The following is a 21,096-nucleotide window of genomic DNA, read 5'->3' on the forward strand; positions in this document are numbered from 1 at the left end:
ATGGCAAGGGATAAATTTGGAATGAAAAAAGATAAGCCAAAGACAGCAGTAATGAAGTTAAATATGCATATCAGTGTATGAAATCAGATCACATCTAGAGTGTTTTCTTTAGGGACTGCTGGAGAGATGTTCACAGAAACTCGGTTGGGTTTTTCATTTTTCTTTTCATGCATAAAGCTGGTTTTATGGTGTTCCTTCGTTTAGGGCTTGGCCTGGAAAAATAATGAACCACAGAAGATAATGGATCTCAGGACAATGCAGCAAACTGAGTGTTTGTTGTTTGAACAGACTATGTGGGGTGGTCAGTGTGGAGCTGACAGGAGCTGCGTGAGGGAGAGGCCTGCGCTTCTGCACGGCGCCAGGCACGGAACCCATCTCTCCACAGTTTCTCCCCGACTCCCCCCACAGCCCAGGTTACGGCTGCGGGACACCCACCACCACCACGGCCGGGCGCAGCCCGCGGGGCGCGGCGCTGCCCCTGAGGGGAGGGACCCTCCGAAGACGCCCCCCGGCTCCCGCGCAGCCGGGCCCGGCCCTGCCCGCCAGCTCCCCCTGCCGCGCCCCGCCGGCACCGCAGCCACCCCACGGCCCACGCGTGAGCCCTGCTGCCGAGCGCCGTGAGTGGGGAAGGGGGCGCGGGGCAGCGGCCGAGCCCGGGACGCGGTTATAGCCCCACCGCGGGCTCCCCGCCGGGCGGCGCGGCACCGCGGCGAGACCCCCGCCCGCCGGCGGGCTCGGCGCTGCACAAAATGGCGGCCGCGGGGCGGGAGGGGGCGCGGCGGTGGGCGCGCGGCGGAGGGAGCGGCGGCGAGCGGCGGGCGCCGGGGGAGGCGGGGGCTTACAACGGGCACCAGCGGGGCTTTGTCGCGGCGAGGGAAGGCGGTGCGGCACGGCGTGCGGCGAGGCGGCCGCAGGCCTGCGGGGCGAGGGGGCTTCGGCCCCTGAGGGCATGACCGGGCGCGGCGACCGTACGCGCCCCTCGCGGCGCCATTGCCCGCGCCGCGGCAGCAGCACGTGGGCTTTGCGCGCGCCTGACAGCGCTGCGCGGCGCGGCGGGAGGCGAACTTATCCAGCAAGCCGCGAACAGAGCCTGACGCGCAGGAAGTGACCGTGCTGCTGTGAAGGCCTGCGCCGCGTAACACTGGTTTCACAGGCTTAAATACTAATTTCCAGAGACGGCGCCGCTCAGGGGTGCGCTGCCAGCTCCCCGCGGGGTGCCACCACTGCTGCCCCACGGCCGCGGGCACCGTCCCTCGGGCCAGGCGCTCCCCGGGGGCACCCGGCACCGCGCAGAGCCGGCGGCAGGGGCACAGCGGGGGAGCTGGGAGCAGCGAGTCAGTTGCAGTAGTTAAGTCCACGTAGTAAGAAAACTAAGTCAGGTTTGCTTCCTCATTCAGGTGCAGCTTCAGAAGTGATGAAGTTGTCTTGAGCACGTTTGATGTTCTGACACCGCAAAGAAAGGAATTGCTCTGTTTCTTTGCCTAGAAGTTCAAACTTTGCAGTTTAATACTACTCGTACCACTAATCCGGAGGAGGTTTCCCCTACCTCTTCCTATTGGCGAGGCTGGTTCATCCTGCCTCCCAGCCTAGGTGGTGTTGACTCACATCAGTTCCTTTCTGCTGATTCCCATGAACTCTTGGAAAAGCAAGAAGGGAGCACGCAGCATGAGATACAAGATTGGGCTGGACTGCTTCTTTTAGAGCCAGTTGTTTTATAAGTGGAAATGTTGAAACAAAACAACAAACCCAAAAACAAACCAAAAAAAGGCAAAACACACCCCCACCCGCTTAGGCTAGCCTCAGAAGCTGGAGCAATAGCAGGCTGTGACAGCAGATGGCCCTATTCCACTGCCCAGCTGTACAGCGCGCTGTACCTCTTCTATCGGGTTCAGGGATCAGCCGGCTTTTTGAAAGTTGGTTTTCCAGTGCATCGCGGCTTCCCTGACATGGTATACACTGCAGCTTAACAGTCCAGCAAAAGTAGGGAAAAGGGGCATAAGCACCCCTTCCAGCAGCAGCTCACAGCTGCACTTAAGTGCAGTGTTGAACTATACCTACTTTTTGAGTCCAAGCTTTGACCCAAATTAGAACGGTAAATTTACTTTTCATATTGTGCGGTGGCCCATGTTAAGGGCTCTCAAACTAGACTGGGGGGTGTGGTAGAGAAAGATGTGTGCATGTTAACAGATAACAAAATACTGCCTTTCTGGCAGCTTGGTGCCTAGAGATCTTTGTGTCTTAGTTAAGACTTGACAATAATTGCTGTCCTCACTATCTGAACAGAATAATTTAAGGTGCTGAAGTACCCAGAATCAGCCAAATTCCATTAAGCACAAAGTGCAAAGAAAAGTTATCTCAAACAAGCAATACAGCAATTTTAACGTTGTTGCATTTTATTCCCCCAAGGAAGAAAGGATTCTCTTCAAGAGAAGGGTGAGGAGGTTAGTCAAACTTGATGTGTCATTTTTTTTGTTAGATGAGCTTTAATTTAGAATACTGTATATTGAATGAAAAAACATGGAAAATGGAGATAAGGAGCTTTTGGGATTAAAAGAAAAAAAACCACCAAAAACCAAACCCTTCATTACTATCTTAACAGCTTTTTCTTTTCTAAGTAGCACTTTGCTGTTGCAGTTCTGAAATTAATGAAGTGTGCATGGATTATTGCGGCATGTATTTTACTTCAAAGCTGTTTATTCCCCAGAAGTCAGAGGCTTTGCGTATCTGTTAACATAGTACTTTCCAGGCCACTTTTCAAATACAAACTTCTGGGGTTTGACTCAACACCAGAGGAGCAAAAGGAGCAAAATAACATCCTTACCTTTGCAGCTGTGACCACAATATAAAATCAAGCAGGAGGAAGAGCCGATGCTGGGGGTTGTTTTCACTGCACTTAAAGCACCTTAAGTGTCAGAGCTCACACAGAGACATGCCTTCCCTAACAACATGGCTGTTAGGGCTTTTCGCCTTTCTTTTGTACTTGCCACAGTTTAGCCAGCACAGGTGAACGCAACTTCTCTGTTAAACAACGCATCTCCATGCAAGCACTGTTACTGCACAGCAGTTTCTCTTACTTGCCCATACTACCTTACCTGCACAGCCCATAGTGCAGCTCCAAGGCTAATTTAGTGACAACCCAACTTGTGGATGTTCTGAGAATTAGGAGGAAGCTCTAGATATGGATCTGAAGGCTACATCAGCTCTAGTCCACTTTTGTGCAGACACCTTACAGTTTGTCCAACTCCCAACTGTACAAGGGCCACAGAAAGAGAAGTCAACAATTGACATGTGCAAATACTTGATCTTAAAAAGCTTGCATATCCACGTGAGGGGGAGGGGAGAGGGAAAAGAAGAACTTAGCTGGATTTTTCTATTTTTCTATAATGCTGTTAGCGACTCAGTCTACGGTTTTGAGCTGTGATCTTGCATAACTGAGGAGTTTGCAGAAAAAAAGCTGTATTGTTTCTCAGTTTCTGGAAGTAAGCAGCAGTTACATGACCATAAGGCTAGTGTGGGAGCTAACCTCTTGAAGGTGCAGTCTTACTTTTTTCTACTCAGCATTATCACAAGGAATAGAAACTATTTGAGCATGTACATCTGAAAAAATTACCCAATACACGAGGGTGAAATTTTACTAACATGGTTTCAGTTGTCAGTTCAGCATTGCTTCTTAGTCTTTTCCCTGTTGTGAGCAACCTGAAAAGCATCACCAGCTACTTATACTGACATTTGCTTTTAAGTGTGTTTCAGGGATGCTTTCTGGTGTTAGAATGTCTTTAGTTAAGCAATAGAATACTTTCATCTGATGGGGTGGTGGTAGTGTTTTTTTGTTTGTTTGTTTAACAACTGTGCAGCAGTAATAACAGTTGTATTTAACTGCCCCCCTTCCCCCGGGGCAGAGTAATTTCCTTTTCTTGGTATTTACGTATTTTCATTAAGTGATTGCACAGCATACCACCAGCTAAAATACATAGTCCCTGCTTCCGGAGCTGTCTCAGAGTACTCTGTGTATTCTCAGTACACAGCAGATAATTTGGAGGGTTTTGCCCTGCCTTTCTTGCTCCTCCCTACGCCAAATAAAAAGTCATTCCTGCTATTAATTTGATCATTATACTAAACATAGTAAGCCCAATTATCCATTACCTAAAAACAGATTCTGCCATCATGTTATCAGACCTCTTGCAGATAAAACTGGAGGCGCGTGAACAGGGACTGTTTTCCTTTTTCGTATCTGTAGCTGTATCTGCTTTGAAGAATGGCTTTGTAAGCTTCTCCCATTAACTAACAAAGAGATAGAAATCTTCCACATCCCTGTGTGCCTTCTCCAGATGCGGATTAATTTCATTAATGGCAGCAGTAATCTCCCAGTCTGTCTGGCAGGTGTTGATCTATGCTCCAGTGCTAGTGCAGATTCTCACTTGAATGATGTTAAGTGAGTTAGAGCCAAGGGTGTGCTTTTAATAAAAGCAGAGTGGCTCCACATACTGTACTGCACTTTGGCTTGAACTTTTCAGATGGACCACCACAGACTGCCTGACACCCTCCACAGCTCGTAGGTGGGAAAGTCCATGAGCGCAGGCAAGTGCATCTAAACAAACCACACACAAAACCCACGTAGTGGGAACACAGCTCTCAGCAGCAGGTATTCCGATTTACAAACCTGTATTTATTCCTGATGTAGACACAGCCAGCAGCAATTATACGATAGATCAGTCTAAAATTAGATCTAGTATTAAAATAATGAGAAATTGATGTATTTAACTTCCCCAGAGAGAAGGCTCATAAGGAACTGGAATATCCGTAGGGAAGTTTGATCCAGCAGAAGTCTAACACAGTCCCGAAGACCTCAGGTCAGTGCTTTCCAGTCTTCTACCATTCTGTGGGTGTCTACAACTGGTTGTATAGCGCTGATGAACACTACAAATTGAAGGTGTAAACACGGGGTGGTAAACTGAGATCTGGACTACCTGAAAAGACATGTTCATCTGAACAACCTTCATTTTAATGTAACATGAAAAATCATTCGCCTGAGGCTGGGAGGTGTATGTAGGGTACTTAGATGGTAAGAGAAGATAAGAAGATACTCAGAATGCAGGGGCATTTTTAGATAGAGGGCGACTAGACTGCCTAACAAGAGTTCACTTTGGCGGAGTGAACAGAGTGTCTTGCCAGTGGCAAGATTTGACCGATTTGTGTCCTGTACATGGCATAAAAGAACCATGAAAGTAGTGTTAACTTTAAAACCAGGTACAGACATGTAAGTTAGAAGATTAGAGAGCTGCAAGAACCTACTCTGAAAAGAGCGATTAAGCTTGATTAGATTTGTTTAGAGGCAATTCAGATGCTTTCCATATAGGTGTGATTTTTTAGAGATTGCTGCTGGGCTGCTCTTCAGCCTACTAAGGAAAAAAAAAATATAAGCCAGTATGAGAAAGGCAGAGCTAGCCAGGTAAAAAGTCAAAGCTAATGTGAATGGACACACAGTGAGGAGAAAAAGGCATGAAATACCTTATTTAGCAGCACTGTTTTTTCTGAAGTCTTAAAATTAGGTACAGTATTGTCTTAAGAAGTCCCTCCTGTCAGCTCAATGCAGACATCACTGAGTAAAGGTCTCTGACTTACACACAGCCTTGCATACTCTGATCTCCTGTGTAATTTTCTTATGGCTCCTCTACAAAATTAGACCCCTCCAAAACACACAGAAAGCATCTTTTCAGTGGCCTTCCCTGAAAGCACCCTTGGCAAGCAGTAGATAGAATCATTTTTCACCTATGCAGCCTGCCCACCATTATCTCTAGACATAATAAAAGTGGACTCTGGAGAAATGTTTGCAGCGTTTGATGGGACTGCTTGTCCAGTACGTTATTAATGAATATTCAGAGGAAGAAAACACAGCCTATCTGTCTAAACAAGTGACAAGGCACTGTTTTCACATGACTTAAGTATCAGGCATTTAAATTTCAGACAATAAAAGCCTTAGGCTTGAATTTTTGCCTTGGCCCCGTAGCATCATCTCTCCATGGGATCCAGAGAGCTGCAACATGGTGTAGGTCATATGCCAACCCATTTTGATTACTGAGTTTAGATGGAGGAATGATGTTACTTGTTCCACTAGGACTGGAAAGCAACTGGCAACACTTAGAGGTACGGCATAAGCTGCTACAAGAAGTTTATGGAAATCCTCTGTTAACTAGAAAGCAGAGAACTTCGTATGAGCTATTACAACTGTAGCTATCTAAGCTTAATCCTGACATCCAGGAACATTTCCTTGAGTTTTACTGGATATATACATGTGTGGACACAGCTGCACAAGCACTGAGGGAAAACTTAAAAGCCTACATGCTTCAGAGCCTGCAGTACAGTTAGAAAGATGCAGCCTACCTAGCATAAATGAAAAGGGAACGTTGCTATGCTTAACCTTATCATTACATTTGGTCTAGGCAATTGCATAGATACAAAGCTGCTTTAGAAGTGCTGGTTTGTGGTAGTACAGCATTTCTACATGTAGCATAGCTGGAAAGCTTACCTTAAGAGGTGGTTTACAATAAATAGTACCTCTAAGATTTCCTGTGTTGTACAGGAGTACGTTAAGAGATACTCAGTGGAAACTATCACACACCACTTGGAAAAAGACAAGTAATGCTTACCAAGAGCCCCATATACACCAAGTAACAGGCTTCAGTACTTGTAAAAAAGCACAGATAAATAAAAACCTGCGTTCTAGCACATTTTCACTTGGTTTCCTACCTAAAGTAGCCATAGACTCCTGCTGAAAAATTACTCCTCTTCATACTAGAAGCTCCCAGATTACCTTTTCTCAATTGTTGATACCTATCACCTGCTAATCTTTATAGCCTTTCTGCTTAGAGCCTCCCAGGTGCAAAGCTTCCACTTGGAAAATGAGCTCTTCAACTCTGCCTTACCCAAGAGTGGTGGGGGCTGTGTTTCTTTTGGTCTTTATCCTGCTAGGTGTGGAGAACTAACTGAAAAAATAAGTTGTCTATATTTCTGTTACTGCCTTCCCCCCCCCCTGCCCCTCAGGAATTAATTAGAAATTCCACAGGCTTCTGAGTAAGTGAACCAAACTCCAGGGGTGTATATGAGTTACAACCACTGTTAAACACAGGATGTTTTCTTCCCCTCTGTATTACAAAATCTACAGTGATCTCCACACTGCTTCCATTTAATTGGAGTTTTGCCACCAACTTAAATAAGTAGCTCAAGTCCAAAATCATTAATAGGATGGAAAGATTTACTCCAAATGTGGGGTGTAGTAGAAAGATGATTAGATGCTGATTAGTTGCTTTTAATGGTGAGCATGCCCTAGCTTGATGAGATTATTTCCTTTACCTAAATTGTAAACAAGCAACCGTGCAAAGTCACAAACCTGCATATGGGATGCTGGATACATCTCTTGGAAATTATGACAAAAGCTAACAGTCTTCACCTCACTGAAGTTGATGAAACATTTTCCGTGTGCTTGGCTGGAGCCAGGATTTTGGTGTAGGCACTTACTCTCTGACTTTGCAGGAGTTAATGCACACTGCAGAGTAAATTCTTCTCAAAACTCTTTTAGCGCCCCTCCTCCCCAGTTCTCCCTTTTCCTTTAGGATAACTGAGTTTTAAAAAGCTTTCTTAAGCCTTCTTCACCTTCATTCCCCTTTTCAAATAAAACACTGAATAGGCATCATCCTTCCAGCATTCTGCTTGAGCAACACCATTGGCATCATTTTTACACTGTATTAGTCATAATGCACACTAGCATCATGTCTTCCATAAGAATTTCAAAGCATTTAACAAATATTAATTAAGTATTGCGTCTCTGTGAGGTATGTAAGTAATTAATTTTATAAGCCAACACCATATAAAGGAGAGAAAAAGGTGGATTCTCACATTAGTGCATAGCCTTTTATTTGTTTACAGTTATTTTCTTCACGGGTGTCTAGACCTAAAGTAAGTTCTTTACGCAGCTTTTGTAATGGCCACAGTGACGGGGACACCTGTGAAGCTGCACTGCGAGACACCTCTCATATGTCCATTATGTGAAAGCATGTCCTCTCAAATTCATTGTAAAGTGGTCTTACGGTACGTTATGGTCAGTAGAGAAGACAGGTGAAGAAGTTGAGACTTGAGCTCCAGCCCTGCCTTCACAGGCATTCCTAAACTTCTGTTGTTCTGTGTTTGCTTTTCTACAGGTAGCAAAGGGCTTTCTGGATGTTGTAGGCTTCCTTTTCCCAGCCACGTTTACTCTTTCCACCTGGAAATCACATTTAGGCAGATTTTCAGGACTTCATAAATTTGTCTGAGCTTTCCGGATGTCTGGTAGCTGTAGGGAGCAGACACTTCTGATCTGGTGGCTGCACGTCTGGAAACTCTGGACATCAGCACTATGAGCATGCGCTGCAGTTATAGAACATGCAGCAGCCTAGCAGGAGTATCTCTGTGTGTGTTCTGTGCTGTCCAGCCATGCATAGTAAGTGCAAAACTCTTCAGAAAAACAGCAGACGATGTAGACGTGTTCTGCAGCTACTAAGACTCTGTGCAGTCAGCCTCCTGCTTTCAGGGGGGAACTATGCAGTTATTTGCATATTGATTATACATCCCCTGGCTTCTGGGTGTGCTGCAGCTGTTGCATATGCCCCTACTTTTATCTACCCACGAAATCCTCTGCAGATGTATGGGATTCCTACCCCTCTAGTATGCATCCTTATATCCACACTCCTCCAAGGCAGCAATGATCAAGGCCCATACTTGCTCCGCTTCTCCCTTTGATTCCCCCTTCCCTTCTAATAACAAGTCCTTGCACTAAGACAATGCTTCCACGAGAAAATTTCACAGTTTGCTACTGTCACAAGAGAGAGGTGGCAGTCCCCAGTCCTTTGCCCTCTAGCAGTCCTTGCTCTTGGTCATCCTGCTGCTTACCTTACGGTGGTTCTGGTATGTGTTGAATCCATCCCTCCATTAGCCACTTTGACCCTATTAGCCTGGAAGAAAAATAGCAGAAAAGTGGATAGTTTTCTCTGGAATAGCAAGGTAAATCAGCTGACTAAATGACAGATGTAAGGTAAAGGATCAGAAGAGTACCTGAGCTGCTGTAAGTGCAGCTGGGACACAGACCAAGAGATTGACCTCGCGCTTTTGCAACAGTGACTTGCTAGATCAGCTTAGCTGCCTGTGAAGCAGTAGTTTGATTTTCTTTCTTTTATAGAACAGAGGCTCTAGTTTGCCTTTTTTTCTCCCCCCCTTGTCATTTATAGCTATATCCTTTAGTCTGAGGAAATGTGGGTGGATTCAGAGTTTTGGTCACAACACCATGTAAGAATAATTTTTGGAAGGGTTAGCAAGGATTTTCTACGTCATGGTCTTACAGGCAATTGCATATAAACTGTCTTTAATATGCTTCTGTGGCCTCAAACCAGTTGGTTTATTTGTTTTTCCCTAGCTATTGGTATGTTGGAGGCTAAAAGCATTGCCATCATCATGTTCAGAAACCTCTATGCTTTTTAAACACGCTTATTCTATTCTAAGATATTCTCAAAAAAAGCTTTGAATCCCTTGTCTTGCTCCCTTGAACTAGTTTCAAAATTGTACCTAAGGCTAAATACAGCTCCCATATTGTGTGGAAACTACTTTGAAATTTAACAGAAATTTGAGAAGCTTCTGTTGGCTGCCTCAGAGAGTGTCAAGCATGTGATATATTCCTCTTAAACTTCTGGAAAATTAATAAATAATAAAAAAATCATAATTTTTTCCCCTACTGCTTAACATCCAGCTAGATTTGAGCTGGAAGAGCAGAAAATCAAAACATGATGACATTCTGATTATTCCTTCAGTATTGTTTGAGAAATGATGGAAGACTTCAGCGCTTTAATAAGGCAATTTAGACATCCGTCTGCCACAGTGGTGGAGCACAGAAGATCAAAAGAACATTCTCATCTGCTTGACACACACACCCAGTGTTCGTTCATTAATGGCATACTTTTAGTGTAGGTTATAACTGTACACATTGTACAACAAACAGTGCCATGAAGTCCCCTGTCTTCAGGGAACAGAAGGAGCGGGAAAAAAAAGTCTGGTTGATTAAAGCATTCTCAGCAGCTGAGAACATCACTAACTCTGACATAGTTTGCTGTGAACTTTGAAGGGGTGGGAAGAATAGCTGTGCACCACTGTCTTCGTTTGATTGTATTGTTCAAAATGAATCCCCCACTGATAAAATAATTCCTGATAAAAGACATTCTAGCTTTCAGAAGTCACACACTCGAAGTATACACAGTGAGTGTGTGTTGAAGTACCAGTGCTCTGTAAAATATGCACAAATTAGTGATTTGGGGCTGCCCATCTGTTTTGGTGACAGAAAGTGAAGGTCTAAGTAGATGTGTTTTAAACCAGATATGACCCATTTTATATTCTGAAGAAGGAAGAAGACAAAGGGAAGGAAGGAAGCAAAACCCATTCTGTTTGTCCTGATACTCATTCCATAGAGCCTCTAGTCTAAAGACCTAAGCTTCAACTAGGAAGCAGAAAGCATTTGCTTATTGGTTTTGCATTTTTAGAAAATAAATTTCCTTACCTCCAGTTCAGGAAAATTTCAATTTTAATGAGTCTAACTGGACAGATTCCAGATCGAATCTGTTCCTGGCGTGGTGGTGTTGACTTAGAGGTAGAGCACCAGAAACAAATCTGGCCCTTTCTCTCTCTGTGAAAGTGTATTAGTCAATTGTTTCAGAAGCATGCAGAGTAACACGCCTTTGGATTGTACACAGCTAATCCTCTTTATACTTTGCTATGTGTAACCTGCTTAGTCTTACATGAAAGGATGACTTTCCCTTGGTTGAGGAGGCTTGAGTTAGGTAGAGATCATTTAGGCATGCCTGACACCCACAAATCCATGGGCCCCGACGGGATGCACCCCCAGCTGCTGAGGGAGCTGGCAGATGTTACTGCTAAGCCACTCTTCATCACCACTGAAAGGTCTTGGAGAACAGGAGAGGTGCCTGAGGACCGGAGGAAGGCCGGTGTCACTCCAGTCTTCAAAAAGGGCAAGAAGGGCCCAGGAAACTACAGGCCAGTCAGCCTCACCTCCATCCCTGGAAAGGTGATGGAACAGCTCAGCCTGGAGGTCACCTTGAAGCACGTGAAGGAAAAGAAGCTTATCAGGAGCAGTCAGCGTGGATTCACCAAGGGGAACTCGTGCTTGACCAATCTGATAGCCTTCTGTGAGGGAATGACTGGCTGGGTGGACGAGGCCAGAGCAGCGGATGTTGTCTCCCTTGACCTCAGCAAGGCTTTTGACACTGTCTCCCCCACCATCCCCACAGGCAAGCTCAGGCAGCGTGGGCGCGACGAGCGGCGGTGGGTGGGCTGGGACCTGGCTGCGTGGCAGACTCAGGGGGCTGTGACCAGCGGCGCAGAGTCGAGCTGGAGGCCGGCAGCCAGGGGGGCTCCCCAGGGTCACTGCTGGGTCCAGGCTCGTTCAATTTACTCATCAGTGACCTGGGCGAAGGGACAGAGCGGACCCTCAGCAGATCTGCTGGCGGTACAAAACTGGTTCACCCGAAGGCTGCGCTGCCATTCAGCGAGGCCTGGGCAGGCCGGAGAGTTGGGCAGAGGAGCTGAAGTTCAACACAGGCCGGTGGAAGGTCCTGCCGCGGGGGAGGGACAGCCCCCTGCACCAGTATGGGCTGGGGCTGGCCTGCTGGGGGGCAGCTCTGCGGGGAAGGGCCTGGGAGTGCTGGTGGGCAGCAGGCTGCCGTGGGCCACCAGTGGGCCCGTGGACAAGGTGGCCAACGGTATCCAGGGGTGCATTAGGAGGAGTGTGGCCAGCAGATCGATGGAGTTTATTGTCCCCCTCTACCCTGCCCTGTGGAGGCCGCATCTGGAGTGCTGTGTCCCGTTCTGGGCTCCCCAGTTCAAGAGACAGGGAAATACTGGGGAGGGTCCAGTGGAGGCTACGGAAATGATGAGGGAACCGGAGCATCTCCCTGATGAGGACAGGCTGAGAGAGCTGGAGCTGTTCAGCCTGGAGAAGAGAAGACTGAGAGGGGATCTTAGCAATGTCTGCAAATATCTTAAGGGCGAGTGTCAACAGGATGGGGCCAGGCTCTTTTCAGTGGTGCCCAGTGACAGGACAAGGGGCAACGGGCACAAACTGCAACACAGGAGCTTCCATCTGAGTATGAGGAAAAACTTTACTCTGAGGGTGACAGAGCCCTGGAGCAGGGTGCCCAGAGAGGCTGTGAAGTCTCCTTCTCTGGAGATGTTCAAAACACTCCTGGATGCAATCCTGTGCAACCTGCTCTAGGTGAACCTGCTTTAGCAGCGCGTTGGACTAGATGATCTCCAGAGGTCCCTTCCAACCCGACTATTCTGTGATTCTGTGAGATGTATTTGCCGTCTTTTCATGACCCTGATCCAAAGGTTGAAGTCAGTGGAAAGAGTCCAGATTTTTTTGGGTAGTTTTGGAGCTGACTCTATATGAACAGCTGGTCTAGCACTGAGTCTTCTAGTTGAAAGACAAGGAAAATAAGCAGCACCAAACCACATTGGACTCAGCGCTGTATTAAAGATACAAATGAAAGTAACGTGAAACTTGTAAAACCAGACTGAACAAAACACTCTGAAACATGCTGCAAGGAGCAGTCTAGCGCTAGCAGGGGAATAAGTTAGCTATTTAATGATTTCTTTTCCATAGCTTTTACTTTTCCACATATTCTGTAATGTAACAGTTCTTTTTTTTCCTTAGGCAAATAGCTGCCAGACAGCAGCACTGGAATGAGAACGTATGTAGTGTTTGCTTTTATCTTACATTACAAAAGAAGTATGAATATCTTGTGTTATTCCAAGTATAAAATTACAGGTGTCAAATCATTTGGTGCTCTAAGTGCTGTGCCAGAAAAGTAATCCAGTAAAAATAGCTATGTCCCGTCAAAACGGAGCAGTTAGTATTGTTATTAACAGTTCCTTACTTGCATGGCTTCAGCAGTGTAAGATGACACAAAACAAGTGTGAGAGACCAGCAAGGAACTTGCCTGGAATTGCCCAGAGTGCAGAAAGACAGGAGGGTGGAAACCAGAGGAACCTAACAACCCAAAGTGAGAATCTGCCTGGCCTGCTTTACAGTTGGCTTGAACTTTAAAAATCCTGTTAAGCAAAAGCTGTTTAACATCTGAGAGGGGGGATTCTTATCCAGAGATCCCAAAGAATTAAAGCAAAGGGTAATTTGTGCTTGGTTCTGGATAAGTATGTGGTAGACCCTCTGTCCTAGAGGAGCATACCATTTAAAAAGTAGAAATATATTTAGCTGGAAAGGTGAAAGCATTGTTTCATTTCCATGTTACAGATGAGAGTGCAAACCAGGGATTAAGATGGCTTGGTTGGGTTAGATGGTCAGTGGCTGCGTTGCCTGTGGCAGAGAACCCCTGGCTGCTGGGAAGCCCTTTAAAAGTAAGGCTGTCCTTTCTGAGCTGAGTAAGCCTTGAGGAAGAAGCTTGCTGTGGACCTGAGGTAAGACAGGAGGTACAAGAACAGGGCATAGCAGAGCACAACACGCGAATTTCTCCTCAAAAGAGCATGAAGATCCACACGCTTTATGTGGCTCCTAGAAATTAAGTTAATGCTTTTATTGCCCATACCACAAAAGCTGGGTCTGAAGAAGATCTTGTAGGTTATTTCCCTAAAGGGGGCAGAAGAGTCACTGCATTTAATACTCTTTCCAGGACTTCAGATTGCAGTGAAACCTGGACAGACAGCCTGGTTTGCTAAATTGGGGACGTGCTGCTTCTGTCAGTATAGATGTTAAGAAGCTTATTAAAGGACATAGCAGCTGACAAATGAATCTTTAATCCCTGTCAAGCCCCTTAAATTTATGACCAGTGTAAAGCAGTTAATGTAAAAAAGAAACTTTTACTCATCAACTCGTGTTAAGCGTTTACTTGCATCGTGATAGTCAGAACACATTTTACTTGTAATTTTTTAGGATTAATTTTGGCTTCCTTAAAGAACACTCCACAAACCTTAGCTCTCTTTCTCTACTTCTTGAAAGCCATGGGAGTCGTTTTCATTGTCCACACTGGTATTTCAAGTAAGTGGCACGTAGGGTGTGGCAGGCTACATAGTATGCCGCTGAACAGCAGCCCAAATCCTGATGCGGAGAGGCTGCAGTTGTGTTAAAAGGTCAGAAACCAGAAGGGCTTGTAGTGCACCAAAGCTCGACTGTCCTGACAAGAGATACAGTTAAGGGTTAACAGTCACATGTGTCAATTTACAGAAAAACTTCTAATCTCATTGCCTTTTTTTTTTCTTTGCAAGCCACATGCTCACACTGCATGTGTCTCGTGCTGCAATGCTATTTTAGGTTCCTTTCTCATACAAGTTTCATTCCTATTAATCTGTGAAAAGACTTTGTACCAAACCCCAGAACTAGCTATGAAGGATAGATAAATTGTTGGGGTTTTTTTTTACTGCTGAAAAAAAAAAAAAAAGAACACTGCAGTAGGTCTGTCAGTGAGTAGATCAAAGGATGCATCTAGTGTACCTCGGTATGCTGTAACGTGAGCTATTTGTTCAATAGTTAGCTCTAGTTAACTAACATGACTATTCATTCTAAAATAAGCACTCTGGCAGTGTTTGCTTCCAGGCAAATACTTGTTCTGCTACAGTTCTTTCTCAGCTCAGCTGCCTCTGATCCCCTTTGCAAGTGCCGAAGTTGTTAGCCTTTGTAGTCATGAGAGTTAATTACCACTCATTTTGTTCACTTTTCTGCATGGCCAAAAGCTTTTATGTCCTTTACATGGTTCGGGAGTGGAAAGACTAGCCTGCGTTAAGGGACTGTTTCTTATGCAATATATGATTAATAGTTGCCAAGAAGTGGTCTGCCACATGCGTACTGGCAGGTTGGTGGCTGTGCAGCTGCACTGCTAATTACATAGCTGGGCTGGTTGAGCACGGTGCATCTGACGGTGGAGATAGGCTCCAGGGCTCAGCAGGAGATCGAGAGTAGGTAAACGGGGCCACCTGGGAAGCAGTGGCTAAATATGGCATCTGGGGACAGATGGGATGGTTTTGCTGGCAGTGGGGGCTGGACATGTGTAGAGTGCAGCTACTGGCCATGCTGTGGGGCAGTGAGCGAGGAGCAGAGGAAGATGTTAAGAGCAGGCTAAAGCAATTCGTGTGGCAGCCAGCTGTGCTCAGCATGGCCCTTTGGTATTGGGCTGGACTCCCTTCGCTTTGGGAGTGGTTGCGGTAGTAGGAGAGGAACATGTATTATTGTTTAGCTTTCATATCAGTCCAAGAGAACTAGGTTTATCTCCCAGTCCAAAAGTGTTGTCCCCACCAAAGCGGATATTTAAACACAGTGCTTTTCAGAGGTTGTGGCCTGCAGTAGCAGGAAGCTCAGCAGAAACCACATACTTTTTGCATCTCTAATCTCTGGAGTTTTTTACTTGAATTATGTTTTTCCTTTTCATCTAAATAAACCGTATCGAAAAGTCTTTCACTGTGTGCTAAAATATTCTGAAGTGCTCTTGTTTCCAAGGGTGACTTTACTGGGGGCAGCGATGCAGTCTCAGAACGGAGTTCTTACGTGTCCCAGTTACAGATTTACTTCCCATGCTGCTGACAGCTTGATTTGTGAAAGAAAAAAGGACAAAATAGCAAAACAAAACTCAACCCACAGCCCATGCAAGAGAGAAAAACACAGACTTGCTGTGCTACAGAGGAAGTGTCAAACACAAACATTTCAAAGGAGGAAAGCTTCTAGTCTTCATGTACACGATAAAAATCCTTTTACAAGAATAAGTCACATAACTGTAACTATTTTTAAGCTTTAAAAGTTTCCTGTTTAATACCTGTGGGATAAGCTATGCAGCTAGCTGGAGGCCAATTTTAACCTTGGACCATTGAAATCTATTGACCTGTGGTTTGGTACAGAGCTGGCCATTGTTTTTGTTCCTGCTTTGAAATAAGGGATAGCTGGGAAACCTCTAGCAACAACATCCCCCCTGCCCCCCCCCCCCCAAAAAAAAAAAAAAAAAATCACATGACTGACCACGCTAGACCTGTTTTACTTATCTGCCTAGTTTTGCAAAGTAGCCCGTTATTGAAAATGTTGCTTAATCAAGCAGATGTCAAACTTAGAAACTCATCATGATGCTCTTATAGTGCATCTGGTACATACTAAGAGGACATTAAGTGCATGTGTAACTCCAGAGCCGTTTCTTTCTGGTTTGAGGCTAAGCAGCAGTTGTGGAAAAAGAAGGCTGAACTGGGACGTTCTGCTGTTGAACAAACAGTTTTATTTCTAAAGCAAAGTCTCATGGCAATGCACTGCAGGGCTCATGATTCATAAAGCTGGTCGAGTGCTAAAGGGAGCTGTGTCTTGATTTGCAGCTTATAAAACCAGGAGTTTGCTAATAAATGCATTCTTCAGAATTACAGCCCAGCACATTCTTAAAAGTGGAGTTCATGGCTTTGTCTTAACAGTAGCCTCCTATGATTACTGCATACTGTGCATTTATGATAGGTGAGACAGCTTCCTCCTGGCCACTTAGTTATGTCACCATTAAATGAAGAAAAAGAACTGGGATGACCCAGTCTAAAAGAGGTAAAGCAAACAGCAGAGCACTGCCATTGATGAAACAAACTTGCTTTAAACACATTCTCTAGTTAGTCTTGAATCGTTGGTTCTCAGATATGATTATTCTCTTCTTCCTCCTCCATCTTTCCCTAAGTGGTCTTACAAAGCAGTGCTTTGACTGGAAGCTGGGCTTCATTATGGGGGGGCTCCTGAGAACAGGCAGGGATGGGGACTATGGGGAGGAACCGAGCCAAGGCACTAAGATAAGCAGAGCCCAGCTTGCAAGAGCTGCTTGAGTCAAGTGTTGCCTCTTAAGGAGGGCTCTGGAAAGACATACCCTGCCATGGGTAAACCATGCATTAGTTCGGCAGCTTCTTTGGTGCCTGTTCTCTGTTCTGCCTGTTCTACCTCCCATCTCTGGAGCTGCCACTGTTGCTTCCTCACGATGCAGGCTTTGGTTGTAGGGAGTCACAGGCTGCGTATTCCTTTCCCTGTCATCTCCCCATCCTCAGTGCTGGGATTTTCTGTTTTAAATCCAGAATTTTGAGAGGAAAAAAGCAACTCCTGGCTATGAAATGGAATGAGTCAAACATACCTTTAAATTGCCATATATATTTCTGGCAAGAGAATCTGCGACCTGCCTGAGATCTGAGAATCTGAAAGTGAAGTGTGAAGTGTGAGCATCGACAATAACGAAACTGCATATGGGTACCCAAATAGTTGTATTTCAAAACTAAGTAGTACAGGTGAGCAGATGTATTTTGGTAAGGATTAAGAGAGACATGGAGGAATTGATTTTCCAGAAGTACTAAACTAGGAAGTGTTGTTTAGCTGTTCACAGCGCACAGTTTTTCTTAAAGTCAACCAAATGCACAGTTTTGAGGATGTAGTCCTAGTATGTGCTAAGCTCAGGAATCTGCCTTCGCCAATTTAATTCCCTTACCAGAACATGTCAGTAATGTTTTCTTCTCTTAGCATGTCTGTATATGCATGCGTGTTCATATAGTGCATCCCATTATTACAGTGAACATTAACTGAGGCTTCAGGGGTGAAATGGACTGTAAAATTTCTGTGCCATCTGCCTAAACAGCAGACTGGCTTCAAAAATAATACTCAGATGTTTATGAAAGCTAGACTGGATGATGATGAAGTCTCTGTGTGAGGGAGAAAACTAATTTATCAACTGGCAAACTTTTTTGAACATCAGAAATTTTTGCTATCTGATATGCTGTCTTTCAAAGGCAGGATTCCAGTTTTCTGTTTCATTAGAACAGCACATAGATTGAACAAAACAAAGTTAATGGTATGAGAGAATGTTTTGATATGTTCTCCTAATTCAAGAGAGGATTTCTCACCCCTCCATGGAAGAGAGCTGCTTGTCAGCATGGGCTGAGGCTGCAGTGAGCCCAGTTTCGGTGGCAGCATCTGTGTCACTGGTTTTGCTCTTCCACCAGAACCATGGGACAACAGCAGCACCAGGGGCAGAGTTAGGGGTGGCAAATTTGTAGATGAAAGAATACAAATTTGATTACAGTATTGGTTATGCTGTTAGTCGAGTTCAGCCAATTGTATTTATGTTGAGCAACTCCCAGAGCCTGCTGGAGCCAGTGGGAGTTTTGCCATCAGCTTCCCTGAGGGGTAGGATTTTGCTCATTGCTTAAATTAGCTGTATCTTCATGGGAGCATATGGGAGCAAATGCAAAGGTTTTGAATTGAAGGAGCTGGTAAGCAGCTTTATGCATTTACTCTGTTACACAGGTAAAAGCTGAGACAGCAAAATCCATCTGCTAGACCTTCAACACATCTCTGTGAAACCCATGTTATAGTCAGAGCATTCTTTTTTATTTTATTTATGGCCCAGGCTGCCTGAATGAGTGCATCTGGAGCTCAGATGCCTTATGCCCTTATCGTAAATTAGTTAACTTGAAAAACTGCAAATGCTGTTCACATCTTTGGTGTGGAAATGCCAGGCTCTGTAGCTGAGGTGCTTTTGTGTGTGTGTATGTTTTTTACGTGAAAAGGCTGCTGAACTTTATGCATAAACACTGTTCTCTGTCTCTTCCCAACCCCCAACACCACCACCACCCCCCTTTTGTTACAGACTGTGGGCTAGCATTGAAAATTCAGGGAAAGCTCCCCAGAGAGATTAAGGACATGGACAGATTTTAAACGGAGCCTTAATGCACGGACACGAAAGGACAAACGTTCTAGTGGGAATACTAATGCAAATGCCTTGCTTTTGGGTCAAAATGCATTAAACAGCTGCTTGCATGCTAAAGATGCTTTTAAAATCAATACGGACCAGAAATTGTAAAATTTATAAACAGAGATCTTTCCCAGTGTAGTACCCAATGACAGTAAAAGTACTTCACTGACCCTCTGTTATAAAGCACGCAACACTGCCAAGTACCAGTGTTAGAGACAAGTGCATCTATGAATCCCTTTCTGCAGGGCTCAGAATCCAGATCTGGCTGAAACACACTTCAGACAGGAGTTGTCTGTGTCCTCCTGGAGAGCTACGGGAACTGAGACTTAACAGCAGTAGGAGTGAGGTGCTTTGACGTGAGTAAACTGCCGTTATCATCAGATACTTTGATTACACTGTTGTGCAACATAGCCTATTACTGTTTTTAATAAACCTACATTAAACGACATCCAGTGAAGCCATTACAGTAAGAAGCAGTAACAGTGCATACATTTGGGCCAGCTATACAGCAACTAAACTCAAATGGAGTCTTAACTGTAAAACCCAACAACCTAGATGGGGCAGCATCTGAAACTGGGTTCCGTAATAGCAACATGGTAATATCAAAGCTGTAATGTGGCTTTAATCACCACACAGGTTGGTACTTATCATTAAGCTAGATGTGTATTAAAGGAAGGCTTGACACATTTAAAATAAGTGTAATAAAAAAATATTTCAAGTACCTTATGTTTCTGAAATAAGTATATTGCCCTACCATTGCTGTATGTTTGCCTTATGGTCCTCCAGCCTGACTCCACGTCATTGCTGCGCTGGCTCTCTGAAATGGAAACAAGTATCATTTGCAGCACAGAAGCACAGCAACATTTGTGTAATACTTAGATCATTTGAGTTCCCCTCGTGGACCGCATTTGATTACCTGTACACTTTGTATGACCTGTTGCCACCATCTCATGTACTGCAATCCCTAAAAAAGCTGCCATTAAATTGAGGCCCTTTGTTTTAGATGCTGCATGCTTGCAGCTGCTGCAAGCTTTTGACGGCCTCAAACTCAACTTTTCTTAATCTCCTTCTTAGTTCAGGGCAAAAGAATAAGTCATCAGTGAGGAGCCATGCAGCGTTGCACTCTGCAGCTTTTCATTGCTGCCTGCCTTCTGCATTGTCCCCATAGCTCTTCTTTCTGGCTCCTTTTTGCTTTCTACTAATTCAGACATTTCCTTCCAACCTCACAGCTTTTTCTGGTCTGCCGCTTCTAATTGTGGTCTTTAAACCATTCCTTGGAGACATCTTCTCTGCACTAAAAGTTGTTCCCAAGCTTATTTTGCAAGCCGGTTTTGAGGCTGTGTTGAGTATATGCATCCTGTTTGCCACTTGGAAGACAGTGGTCAGGTCCTACTCTGCAGCTATAAGAAATAGGTAGAACTTCAGCTACTGTCTGCAGGAGATATAATTTTGGATTCTTTTAGGATGAAGCGTCCTCTCTAACCTTAGCCTTGCTCTCAGTAATGCCTGTGGTGTAACCATGCTCAACAGTTTGTGGTTTGGATGTTAAAGAGGACAATTCCCTTTGAGAACACAACTGCCATTGACATAAATGGCAAGATTTCATGATGTCTGCATTCACACATGGTCATTAAAGCTAATCGGACAACAAGACCAGCCAAACCCCTTTCCACTGGCTAATCCTCGCTGGAATTATTCTGTGAGCCCCTGAGCCGGTGCCACCAGCGTTAACCAGGGTGCCGTTGCACGCCCCTGCTCTGAAATGCAGATGTCTCCGAAGACGAGCGCCACTGTCTTGTTTCTACTTCTCCCATACTCGGCTGTTTCTCAGAGATGCTGGGAGAAGAGGAAATGCTAAAGGGCTGCATTTTTCCGAGCTTGCATTACATATTTTCCACGGAAGGCGGGATGCACTGGGCAGCCATGCGGGCTGCTGCCGCCGCCACCCGGCTGGAGCTGCCCCCCCCGCGTTGTGTGCCGCACGGGGGTGGATTAAAAAGGGGGAGGGGAAAAAAGCCAACCCCAAAAAGCAGGACTGGGGAGTGAAATGAAGACACTTGCCTTAGTGTTTGTTCTCCCACCCCAAGGGGAAGGTGGCTAACGCTTGCGCCTGTGTCCAGAAGGCGGCAGCGGCAGCCCGAGCCCGCCGGCCCCTCGCCCTGCCCGGCCCCAGCGCGGCTCCGGGCTCGCGGGTGGCCGGCGGGGGGGTGGTGGGAGTGGGGGTGGGCAGCCATCACAGGTGTGACTGCGATCTTGCGACTCGAATAAGCAATTGAGCCTCGGGAGGAGCAGCATCATCTTTACCTCCTCGTTG

General features: G+C 45.4%; 1 protein-coding gene across 5 annotated transcripts in view; it reads left to right on the forward strand.

Moving 5' to 3' along the window:
- The first annotated feature begins 526 nt into the window (after positions 1 to 526).
- The window catches only part of LOC121086128 (cytochrome c oxidase assembly factor 1 homolog), a 53,796-nt gene continuing 33,226 nt past the window's right edge, over positions 527 to 21,096 (forward strand). The window contains exons 1-5 of one of the 5 annotated variants that reach the window (XM_040589390.1): positions 551 to 617; positions 2,407 to 2,441; positions 4,771 to 4,850; positions 12,746 to 12,782; positions 19,028 to 19,138. The gene's annotated coding sequence lies outside the window, so the exon portion shown is untranslated. Of the gene's footprint in view, positions 618 to 2,406; positions 2,442 to 4,770; positions 4,851 to 12,745; positions 12,783 to 19,027; positions 19,139 to 21,096 lie in introns of all 5 variants that reach the window. The other 4 variants (XM_040589388.1, XM_040589389.1, XM_040589391.1 and 1 more) reach the window with 4 other exon arrangements.

The sequence above is a fragment of the Falco naumanni genome, chromosome 4 (assembly GCF_017639655.2).
Source record: "Falco naumanni isolate bFalNau1 chromosome 4, bFalNau1.pat, whole genome shotgun sequence".
NCBI classification, from domain to species: Eukaryota; Metazoa; Chordata; class Aves; order Falconiformes; family Falconidae; genus Falco; species Falco naumanni.